This window comes from Amblyraja radiata, chromosome 12 (assembly GCF_010909765.2).
Source record: "Amblyraja radiata isolate CabotCenter1 chromosome 12, sAmbRad1.1.pri, whole genome shotgun sequence".
Taxonomy (NCBI): Eukaryota; Metazoa; Chordata; class Chondrichthyes; order Rajiformes; family Rajidae; genus Amblyraja; species Amblyraja radiata.
Genome location: NC_045967.1, coordinates 8,943,957 through 8,956,158, shown reverse-complemented (window position 1 = coordinate 8,956,158; position 12,202 = coordinate 8,943,957). Strand labels below are relative to the sequence as shown.

The 12,202-nt window shown below is 43.7% G+C and overlaps 1 protein-coding gene across 1 annotated transcript in view; it reads left to right on the top strand.

Moving 5' to 3' along the window:
- The window catches only part of LOC116978903 (transmembrane protein FAM155B-like), a 500,680-nt gene that overhangs the window by 308,541 nt on the left and 179,937 nt on the right, over positions 1–12,202 (top strand). The gene's annotated exons all lie outside the window — the stretch shown is intronic.

Below are 12,202 nucleotides of genomic sequence, written 5' to 3'. Positions count from 1 at the left end.
GGGTCCTTGGATGGAGTCCAGGGTGGAGGTATAGCGACAGGTGTTGCATCTTCTACAGTTGCAGGGAAAGTACCTGGGGAGGGGGGTGGTTTGGGTGGGAAGGGACGAGTTGACCAGGGAGTTGCGGAGGGAATGGTCTCTGTGGAAAGCGGAAAGGGGTGGAGATGGGAAGATGTGGCAAAAATGTCGGAGGATTATGTATTGCATGCAACGGCTGATGGGGTGAAAGGTGAGGACTAGGGGGACTCTGTCTCTTGTTGGGACTGGGGGGAGGGGCAGCAAGGGTGGAATGGCAGGATATCGAGGAGACCCTAGTGTGTGCCTCATCCGCGATAGAAGAGGGGAAACCCTGTTCTCTCATGAATGAGGATGTCTCCAATGTTGTGGTGTGGAACACCTCATCTTGGGCGCAGATGCGGCGTAGATGGAGGAATTGGGAGTAGAGGATAGAGTCTTTGAAGGAGGCAGGGCGGGTGAAGTGTAGCCTAGATAGCTGTGTTGTGAAAATAACTCCATATATGTAGCAGCAGAGGATAGGTTTGAACCAGGGTTATTGTTTCATTGTGTCAGCAACTCCATTAGCTGTCCGACTGTGCCAGCCCTGGCAGCAGAGATAAAACGATTCCTTATTAAAGAGATGGCGGATTTTCATAGTCCATTTAAAGGAGTAAACATGTTCTGAGTTTGATGTTTCATGCAAAGGCAAGTGCATATACGTTTCAATTCTTTGTGCCGGAAGGAAATGCAGATGTTGTTTAACACTGAAGATAGACACAAAATGCTGGAGTAACTCAGCGGGACAGGCAGCATCTCTGGAGAGCAGGAACGGGTGACGAACGATTTGGGTTGACCAACCCTTCTTTCACCATCAACCCTCTTCAGACAGAGATGCTGCTTAACCCGCTGAGTTACTCCAGCATTTTGTGTCTTGTTTCAATTCTCTACTGAACTGTCAGCCTTGACAATATTGCTCAGGACTGAGGCATCAATCCATGAATTTCTGGCTGAGAGTCAGGAGTGTCGCTGCTAAGCCAAGGCTTATCCTTGGGATGTGTTAGTTTGATTGTTTGAAGTTGGCTCACTTTCACATGAGTCAGTTGTTTATGATTTCAAGCTTCACACTGAAGCATTTGAGCTCCTAATCTTTTGAAGATTACCACTTTGCTGGACAATATGTATTTTGGATGAGAAGTCAAGGCAAGGTCCTGGTTGCCTCATCAAATGGATTGAAGACTAGAAGGGTCCTCAGATACTTTGACCAGTTCTGATGATAGCTTATCAACCTTTAATATTAATTCAGTTGTTCTCTCTTCTCACTTGCTGCCTAATCTGCTGGGTATTTTGCACATTATCTTTTGTTTCAGATTTCCAACAAATGCAATGTGCATCTCTCAGTTGCAGCATTTTTGTTCACACCATTGTGATGAATAAACCAACAATACTGCCATGAGCATCATTCAGTCGCTTATTCTTGGTCTTTAACTTGCTGACATTCTCTTTATTACCTCATCCCTATCCCTACTCTGTTACTTAAAACATGCTTTTTGCTTCTCTTAATCACGATGAAAAGCCATCAACCTTGCTTCCCTCTCCACAGATGGTGCCTGACCTGCTAAGTATTTTCACCATTTTTGGTTCTGATTCACTCCAGGGATCTGTTTTGCTCTCTGTGTTCCCCCAGTGTGGTAGTCAACATTCCTCGCTCACCAGTACTAGCTAAAGCCAGCCACTAGCAATCCATCAAACACACTAATTCATTGGCTCTGAAGTACTATCACCATGGTTGTGCCAGTAACTATTGTGATAGAACTTCACTTGGCAGTACCGCCCCAACCCTTGTCCTCCACCTCCATGTGGCTTCCTCTTTAGTAGTAACATTGTCTCAATTCCCGTGAACCCCTTGGATATGGAGAGGATGTTTCCACTAGTGGGAGAGTCCAGGACCAGAGGTCATAGCTTCAGAATTAAAGCACGTACACTTAGGAAATTAGATGAGGAGGAATTTCAAGTTCAAGTGAGTTTATTGTCATGTGTCCCTGTATAGGACAATGAAATTCTTGCTTTGCTTAAGCACACAGAAAATAGTAGGCATTTACTACAAAACAGATAAATGTGTCCATTTAATTTAATCAGAGGGTGGTGAATCTGTGGAATTATTTGTCACAGAAGGCAGTGGAGGCCAAGTCAATGGATATTTTTAAGGCAGAGATAGATAGATTTTTGATTAGTACGGGTGTCAGGGGTAACGGGGAAAAGGCAGGAGAATGGGGTTAGGGGGGAGAGATAGATCAGTCATGATTGAATGGTGGCATAGACTTGATGGGTCGAATGGCCTAATTCTGCTCCAATCACATGCCCTTGTGAATCAATGAGACAGTGCTATCATATACATCATTTTTTACACTTCTGAACGGGAGAAGACGATGATAATAAAACATTTAACATACATCAGTACAGCACATAAACTGGCCCTTCGTCACACAATGTTTATGCCAAACATGACACCTCGACCATCACATAACGACCTGCATATACCCCATATCCCTCTATTCCCTGCATATGCCTATCCGAAAAAAATGTAGATGCCACTAACGTAGCTACTTCCACCACCACCCCCGACTGCACTTTCCAGACACTCACCACCCACTGTGTAAAAAACATAGACCCACAGAAACATAAAAAATAGTTGCAGGAGTAGGCCATTCGGCCCTTCGAGCCAGCACCGCCATTCAATGTGATCATGGCAGATCATCCAGAATCAGTTCCCCGTTCCTGCCTTCTCCCCATATCCCTTGATTCCGTTAGTCCTAAGAGCTTGATCTAACTCTCTTTTGAAAACTTTCCCCGCACATCTCCTTTAAACTTTGCCCCTCTCACCTAAATCTATGCCCTCTAGTATTTGATGTTTCCATCCTGAGAAAAAAGACTCTGACTGTCTGCTCTATCTATGCCTATCATCATTTTATATACTTCTATCAGGTCTCCCTCCGGTACTTCTGAGAAAACACACCAAGTCTGATCAACCGCTCCCTGTAGCTAATGCCCTGACATCCAGGCATGATTGCCCTGACCACGGATGAACATCTGGGAAGAACGGAGGGGAGGCTGGCTGGACTATGGTGCCTTCCTCACCTTGGTGCCACTGTGTTATGTTGTGTCGTGGACTTTCTGTGTTTGTGCTTTTTTTTTAATTCAATTTTATTTTTAATATGTTTTATTATTTATTATTTATTTATTTTTATGATACTGCCTGTAAGGGAAATTCATTTCGTTGTCTCTAATTGAGACAATGACAATAAATTGAATACAATACAATACAATACAATACAATACAATACAATACAATACAATACAATGATTCTGGTAAACCTCCTCTACACCCTTTCTTAAGCATCTATATCCTCCCTGTCACCCAGAACTGCATGTAATACTCAAAATGTGGCCGAACCAAATCCTATAACGCTGCATCATAACTTCCTGACTCGTACACTCATTGCCCTGACCTATGAAGGCAAGCATGTCATATGCCATATTTACCACTCGATCTAATGAGTTGCCACTTTTGGGGAGCTATGGACTTGGAACCCAAGATCCCTCTGTACATCAATGCCATTAATTGGATATTTTCCCCTTACGTTTGACCTCTCGAAATGCACCACCTCACACTTGCTGGATTAAACGCCATCAGCCATTTCTGTAGCGGATCTACTTTATATCCCACTGTTTAATTTGACAGCCTTCCTCACAGTCCATGACCGCAGCAATCTTGGTGTCATCTGCAAACTTACCAACCAAGCCGCCTACGTTTACATCCAAGTCATTTGTATATATATCACAGATAGCAGTGGTCCCAGCATAGATCCCTGCAGAACTCCACTGGTTACACACCTGCAGCCTGAATATTTGATTGTGAAACACCCCAGGTTTGTCTGAGAGGAATAGTTCGACTAGAGGCTGGGACAGGCTGAGTAGGCTGGGACTCCTTGGAGTGCAGGAGGATGAGGGGTGATCTTATAGCTCAGCCACCAAGCACGACACCCGGAGGCTGCAGCGAATTGTCCGATCAGCTGAGAAGGTTATTGGCTGCAACCTTCCCTCCATTGACGAACTGTACACTGCAAGGGCCAGGAAGCGAGCGAGTAAGATCGTCTCTGACCCCTCTCACCCTGGCCACAAACTCTTTGAATCACTTCCCTCTGGAAGGCGACTCCGGATTGTCAAAGCTGCCACAGCCAGACATAAAAACAGCTTTTTTTCCACGAGTACTAGCTCTACTCTATAACAAAAAATCTGTAGCTTCCTTTTGCTCTGGTATTGTATTTAATTCACATGTTTAATCAATATTGTTTTATTATTAATGTTTAATGTTTTATGTGTCATTCTTAAGTGTCACGGTATGTCATGTTGTAACTTGCGGACGGAGCAAATTCCTTGTATGTGAATACTTGGCCAATAAACTTATTCAATTCAATTCAATAGAGGTGTATAAAATCATGAGAGGAAGAGTTCGGGTAGATGCACAGAGTCTCTTGCCCAGAGAAGGTGAATCGAGAACCACAAAGGTTTGAGGTGAATGGGAAAGACCCCAACATTTAAGAAACAGTTAGACACACGTACATGGATAGGACAGGTTTTGGGGGGGGGGGGGGGATATGCGCCAAACGCGGGCAGATGGGACTAGAGTAGCTGGGACATGTTGGCCGGTGCGGGCAAGTTGGGCCGATGGACCTGTTTCTGTGCTGTATCACTCTATGGCTCGATGACACAATGAGGTTCATTATTGTCCTTCAGGAAAGGACATTTGACATCCTTACTCTGTCTGCTGTTTGTGTTTCGGTTAGGATTATTATTTTCACTGTACCGAGTGAAAATAATGAACCGAAACTAAATGGCCCACAATGAGGTGGGTGAAGAAGTGGGGACTGTACCCTAGCTGATGGAAGGACCATTCAGAAGTCTGATAACAGAGGGGACAATGCTGCCCGTGAGTCTGGTGGTACATGATTTCACGCTTTTGTGACTTCTGCACGATTGGAGCGACGGGAAGAAGGAATGACTGGGGCTGGAAAAGGTCCTTGATGATGTCGGCTGCTTTCACAAAGCAGTATGAAGTGTGTAAGGAATCAATGGTTCCATACACACCAGCGTATGGTGTCTGGTCTCTGTAATGGACAGGGTTCCATCCACATGTAACCTGATTGTATACTTTGTACAGTGCATCTGTAGAAGTGATTCCAACCGAGGCACATGACAACGTCCTTCTCCCTTAGATAAACACAAACTGTGGAGTAACTCAACGGGACAGGCAGAGAAGGAATGGGTGACGTTTCAGGTCAAGATCCTTCTTCAGACCCCAATCTGAAGAAAGTTTTCGACCCGAAATATCACCAATTCCTTCAATCCAGAGAAACTGTCTGATCCGCTGAGTTACTCCAGCAGTTTGTGTCTATCTTTGGTTTATATCTGCGTCTGCAATTCCTTCCTGCGACAAACTCCTTGCCCCTTAGTAGTAGCCCAGGTAGCTGATCATTTGCCAGCAATTCCATAGATACTGTTGCTGACTCAAACAAATGTTTAATCTTGCTCTGATTAATATTAAATCAATCCCTTTGAAATCTAGCTGACTTGTAAATAAATAAAACTGGTTCAAAGGAAAGTTTGATATCATTATTCCAGTTGACTGATTCCCAGTTTTGAAGAACTATACTTATATAACATATAACATATAACAATTACAGCACGGAAACAGGCCATCTCGACCCCTCTAGTCCGTGCCGAACACATAGTCTCCCCTAGTCCCATATACCTGCGCTCAGACCATAACCCTCCATTCCTTTCCCATCCATATAACTATCCAATTTATTTTTAAATGATAAAAACGAACCTGCCTCCACCACCTTCACTGGAAGCTCATTCCACACAGCTACCACTCTCTGCGTAAAGAAGTTCCCCCTCATGTTACCCCTAAACTTCAGTCCCTTAATTCTCAAGTCATGTCCCCTTGTTTGAATCTTCCCTACTCTCAGTGGGAAAAGCTTTTCCACGTCAACTCTGTCTATCCCTCTCATCATTTTAAAAACCTCTATCAAGTCCCCCCTTAACCTTCTGCGCTCCAAAGAATAAAGCCCTAACTTGTTCAACCTTTCTCTGTAACTTAGTTGCTGAAACCCAGGCAACATTCTAGTAAATCTCCTCTGTACTCTCTCTATTTTGTTGACATCCTTCCTAAAATTAGGCGACCAAAATTGTACACCATACTCCAGAATTGGCCTCACCAATGCCTTGTACAATTTTAACATTACATCCCAACTTCTATACTCAATGCTCTGATTTATAAAGGCCAGCACACCAAAAGCTTTCTTTACCACCCTATCTACATGAGATTCCACTTTCATGGAACTGTGTCTGTAATGTTACTTATATCTGGCATCTCCTGGCAACATGATATTCTGAACTGTTGCGAAATAGAATAATATAACCATCTATTGTTGGATAAATAAGTGGCAATTCCTATCATATTTTAGTTTAGTTGAGAGATACAGTGCAGAAACAGGCTTTTCGGCCCATCGAGTCATCGCCATCCACCGATCCGCATACACTAACACCATTCTACACACCAGGGACAATTTACAATCTTTTTACCAAAGCAAATGAACCTACAAACTTCACAATGTACGTCTTTGGAGTGCGGGAGGAAACTGGAGCACCCGGCGAAAACCCACGTAGTCACGGTAACGACCCGTAGTCAGGATCGAACCCAAGTCTCTGACGCTGTGAGTGCAATTCTACTGCTGTGCCACCCTGCCTCGGTTTGAAATTAGTTTCTGTTCCAGATACATCTCTGGTTCAATGGCATTAATTTCTACCTTTAGCAATTTGAAACACTTTATTAGGAGTTGGCTGGTACGGTTTGCTATCTACATGTGTATAACATCTCATGCCATGGGAGTGCAGTTTTGTTTTTCCTTCCAATTTCTCTGTGGGGTTCACCGTTCAATGCATCACAACCAATCCTGTTGCCTGTGTAGAACATTGGTTATATGCAGCTCGCCATTTTCCTTTTTTATTTAAAAGACAGTCAACACAATTGGCAAAGGAGCCAATGAATGCGGGACCTTTTTCTATAAGACAAAGAATGGGATCTTCTTTAGCAGAATACAAAGTGCAAGAGTAACCCAGCGGGTCAGGCAGCATCTCTGGATGGAAAGGCGATTCTTCAGACGACTTGCGTGTTCTATGCCAGATTCCCCTCTGTTGTTAAGCTTCTGAAGGGTCCTTCTATTAGCTCGGGTATTATCCGATTCACTTCCAACCCATTGTGGACATTGGAATTTATCCTTGAACCTGTTGCGCTACAATGCTGAGAACTATATTCTCCACTCTGTACCTTCTCCTTTGCTCTATTGTACCTGAGATTGACTGGATTGTATTCATGAATGCTTCTACTGGGGGTAGAGTGGTGTTGGGAACTCACTAACTGCAAGTTCAGCAGTCAGGTTACACACCTAGGGCCAGGAAGTCCATGCTGATGCTGAGGCTCCAAGGGTAGGAGATAAAAATGATTCAAATATTTGGAATTTGCATTCAATCTGCAAATAGACATTTTCACTTAACAATATGTAATCACTTGTTATCCACCATCAGACTACAGCTGAGTGGCGGATGGAACCAATCACATTGGTGACAGTTTTGACATTATTTGCCAAGCACCGTTCTTGGATTATGGTGATTTTAAAGTTATGCCCGATTGAATGACAATTATGTAACCACATGAAAGAAAACCAATCTTCCTCTGCATGCCTCATCATTAAATATACTGCTCAGTGAGGTGCTGATTAAACTTCAGCAGCTTTATGACAACCTCGTAACATAATTGCTTTATGAAAGGAGCTTTATGACAACCTCGTAACAATCTAACTAAACCTTCCAATGATGTGGTTGACAAAGTCAAATGTCTAAAGTTGCACATGTCACCTGGGTGTACAAGGAGTATTAACATTGACCTTGCTTCTAATTACCAAGTGCTCAAATCATTCGAAGGACTCGTTCATTCCTATCTCCACAAGCCAACGTCTCTCCAAAAATTGCAGACACAAAAAGCTGGAGTAACTCAGCGGGACGGGCAACATCTCTGGAGAGAAGGAATGGGTGACGTTTTGGGTCGAGACCCTTCTCCTCGTCTCTCCAAAAATGTTTCCCTGTTCTGGCCATTACTACATCTCCTCATCCCTTGATACATCATCCACACCACTATCTGTAACTGTCTGTTATCCGTATTTCCACCCCAAACATATCCTGTATCAAATTCTCCATCACACTGCTCCCTCAAACCTAACTCGTTGACAAAGTTTTGGTCTCCGTTTTCATATTGGTGATGGTTTTATATTGTCACATTTTTCAAGATGTTTTGGCTGATATTCAAGCAAATCATATCATATATGAATGCATCAAGGTAGTGCAAAATAAAAAAAGATACAGTCTTTCACTAAAATAGTTCATGAAGTGCCTGAGGAAATTTGCTACCTTAAAATTCATTTTGTAACTTCAAAGAATTGCTGCTGTTGTTGTCAAGGTGAGCAGTGATGTTGTTTAAGCTTCTTTGAGTTAGCCTTCCTGTAGCCATCAATGGGGACCGGTTCTGTGTCACAGTGGAACAGTACACACTCCCCAGCCCACAATGTTTATGCTGAACATGATGCCAAGATAAACTAATCTCATCTGCCTGCACATGATCCATATCCCTCCATTCCCTGCATATCTATGTGCCTATCTTAAAGCTTCTTAAATTCCACTATTGGATCTGCCTTAATACTATCTTAGTACAGTGCGTTCCCGGAACCCACCACACACTGTGTAAAAAACCGGCCCCTCACTTCTTTAAACTTCGCCCCTCTCACCTTCAAGCTATGCTCTCGAAACTTCCACCATATCTATGCCTATCATTATTTTCTGTACCTCCAGAGGGCCCAGAGTCAGTGGAGGTCACCAGCCTCTGCAAGCACAGGCCTGGATACAGGGACATTATGAAAATCAAAAAATAAATTGCTGGAATTCTGCAATAAAATAGCAAATGCTGGAGAAACACTCCACAGGTCAAGGGCTAGCGGAATCAAGGGATATGGGGAGAAGGCATGCACGGGTTACTGGTTGTGGATGATCAGCCATGATCACAATGAATGACGGTGCTGGCTCGAAAGGGCCAAATGGCCTCCTCCTGCACCCATTTTCTATGTTTCTATGTTAGGGAGAAGTCTGTAGAAAATTAAAGAGTTTTATCATTTTAGGATGATCTAAAATGCACATAAATGCTGCTATCGTATCTGCCTTTACCAGTACTCATGACTTGTTAATCATGTTAATCACATTAATCGTGACTGATTAAAAGACCAGATTAAGAGAGGGATACATGGGATGGAAAAACAAAGTAAGAAAAATAAATACATTTCCTAAAATCAATTTACTACCATGTGGGAGAGACTTGGCTCCGTTTAGATTGTTCCGTTTTGAGCCAGAGTGGTTTAACACATTGCAGAAATATAAACCATACTATTATGAAAATGCTTACATTTCCAACTTTCTGCTGTTAGGTTAATTGATGGTTTATGTGTAAATGCAGCAATTTTGTGCAATTTCCACAGAGGTTGAAGGTACTTTGCCATTTTCACAGGACAAATGCCATGCATTTTAAGGGCCTGTCCCACTTAGACGATTTTTCAGCGGACTGCCGGCGACTGTCAAGTTTGCGGCACATGCTGAAAAACCGGCAACTGGAACGGGGACTGTCAGAGTGGAAAGCACACATGCACACACACAAACATGCGCACACAAACACGCGCACACACACACACACACACACACACACACACACACACACACACACACACACACACACACACACACACACACACACACACACACACGGGCCAGGGAAAGCGGGGGGAACGCTGACTGGCCTAGTAACGTTTATACATTTGAACAATCAAGGCTTTTAGAGACAGTAACATTGTATCTTTTAAATGATAAATCATAATTTTTTGTGAAAGAAGAGAACATTTTGAATGGTCACAGCACCAGAGTGGTAAATGTATAAATTGTGAGTTACATCAAGATTGTAATCATCGTACTTTGAAAAGTCAAGTCAAGAGTGTTTTATTGTAATATGTCCTGAAACGGAAGTAAAATTCCAAGCAGACAATAACAATGCCGTGACAAAAACAATGCCCCCAAGCCGTTTGGAGCATATTTGGAAGTTGTAATAGCCTGATGGCTGTAGGGAAGAAGCTGCTCCTGAACCTGGACGTTACAGGTTTCAGGCTCCTATAACATCTTCCCAATAGCAGGGATGAAATGCGGTCCCTGATGATGCTGGCAGCCTTTTTGTGGCAGCGACTCCTGTAGATCCCTTCGATGGTGGGGAGGTCAGAACCCGTGATGGACGGGACAGCATTTGCCACCTTTGCTATCTTGGTTCTGGGCCGTTGGAGTTGCCGAAACAGGCCGTGATATGACCAGTCAATATGCTCTTTACTGTACACCCATAGAAGTACTGGCTGACTTAGTTTAATGTCTGAGAATGGCCAATGCTATGTGTCAGCACAACTGAGAGCTAACTCTCATCAATTGTTTTACTATGGATTGTGATTGCCAGAAGGGAGGAATCTCTAAAACCATCAATATGAGCTGAAATATATTCAATGTGTTAAAAACCATGGGAATAGAAATTCATCTTTGATTTTTAGTTCAATTGAGAAACACAGTGTGGAAACAGGCCCTACGCGTTCAAGCCAGCTATTGGTCACCAGTACAATAGTTCTATGCTATCTCATTTTTGTATCCTACCCACTTGGGGCAATTTACATGAGCCAATTAAGCTGCAAACCTGCACGTTGCTGGAATGTGTGATGAAACTGGAACATCTGGAAGGAACCGACAAGGTCACAGGGAGAACGTACAACCACCGCACAGACAACACTCATGCCCCTGTCCCACTTGGAAACCTGAACCTGAACGGAAACCTCTGGAAACTTTGCGCCCCACCCAAGGTTTCCGTGCGGTTCCCGGAGGTTTTTGTCAGTCTCCCTACCTGCTTCCACTACTTGCAACCTCCGGCAACCACCTGCAACACCGGGAACCGCACCTCCTCTGTGCCACCTCCACTCTGCCTGCTTCAAAGCAGCAGAATATTATGCTCTTCCTGTCAAATTTAAAGCAACTGAACGTTGGAAATGAAGTGAAACATGTTATGACTGTGCTCAAGTGAATTTCTACTCCACGTTTCATTTCCCACACATGCTCTTTTCCCTCCCTTCCTCCACCATCCACATGAAGCAGCTGATCCTTTGTACTTTATTTTATAGATTTTTTCAGTTTTAGAGATACAGCGCGGAAACAGGCCCTTCGGCCCACGGATTCCGCACCGACCAGCGATCCCCGCACATAACACTACCCTACACACACTAGGGACAATTTTACATTTATACATTTATACAAAGCCATTTAGCCTACAAACCTGTACCTCTTTGGAGGGTGGGAGGAAACTGAAGATCTCGGAGAAAACCCATGCGGTCACGGGGAAATGTACAAACTCCGTACAGACAGCGCCCATAGTCAGGAACGACCCGGGTCTTTGGCGCTGTGAGGCAGTAGCTAAACCACTACGCCACCGTGCCGCACTATTCTTCCAATTCAGTACTGAAGATGAGGCATCCCCAACATTGGAGACATCACACTCACATTGTAGCATTCAATCCAGTCTACAAGGGTGACCTTTCCAGTTGCCTGTCACTTTATTCCACCATCCTTGCTAACCATTCTGTCTTTGGCTTCTTGCATTATTTCAGCGGAGGCCAGCATGAGCTTATAGAGCAGCATCTCGTCTTGGATTAGAAAAGTTCCAGCGCTTAATGAAGATAGATACAAAATGCTGGAGTAACTCAGCGGGTCCAGGCAGCATCTCTAGACAAAAGGAATGGGTGACATTTCAGGTCGAGACCCTTCTTCGGTCTGAAGGGGGGTCTCAACCCGAAATGTCACCCAATCATTCTCTCCAGAGATGCAGCCTGTCCCGCTGAGTAACTCCAGGATTTTGTGTCTAACTTCGGTGTAAACCATTATCTGTAGTTCCTTCCTACATATAGAGCACTTAATGTTGATTCAGAAGTTTCAGATCAGCACCCTGTCCAGTTGTATCAGATGTGATGAG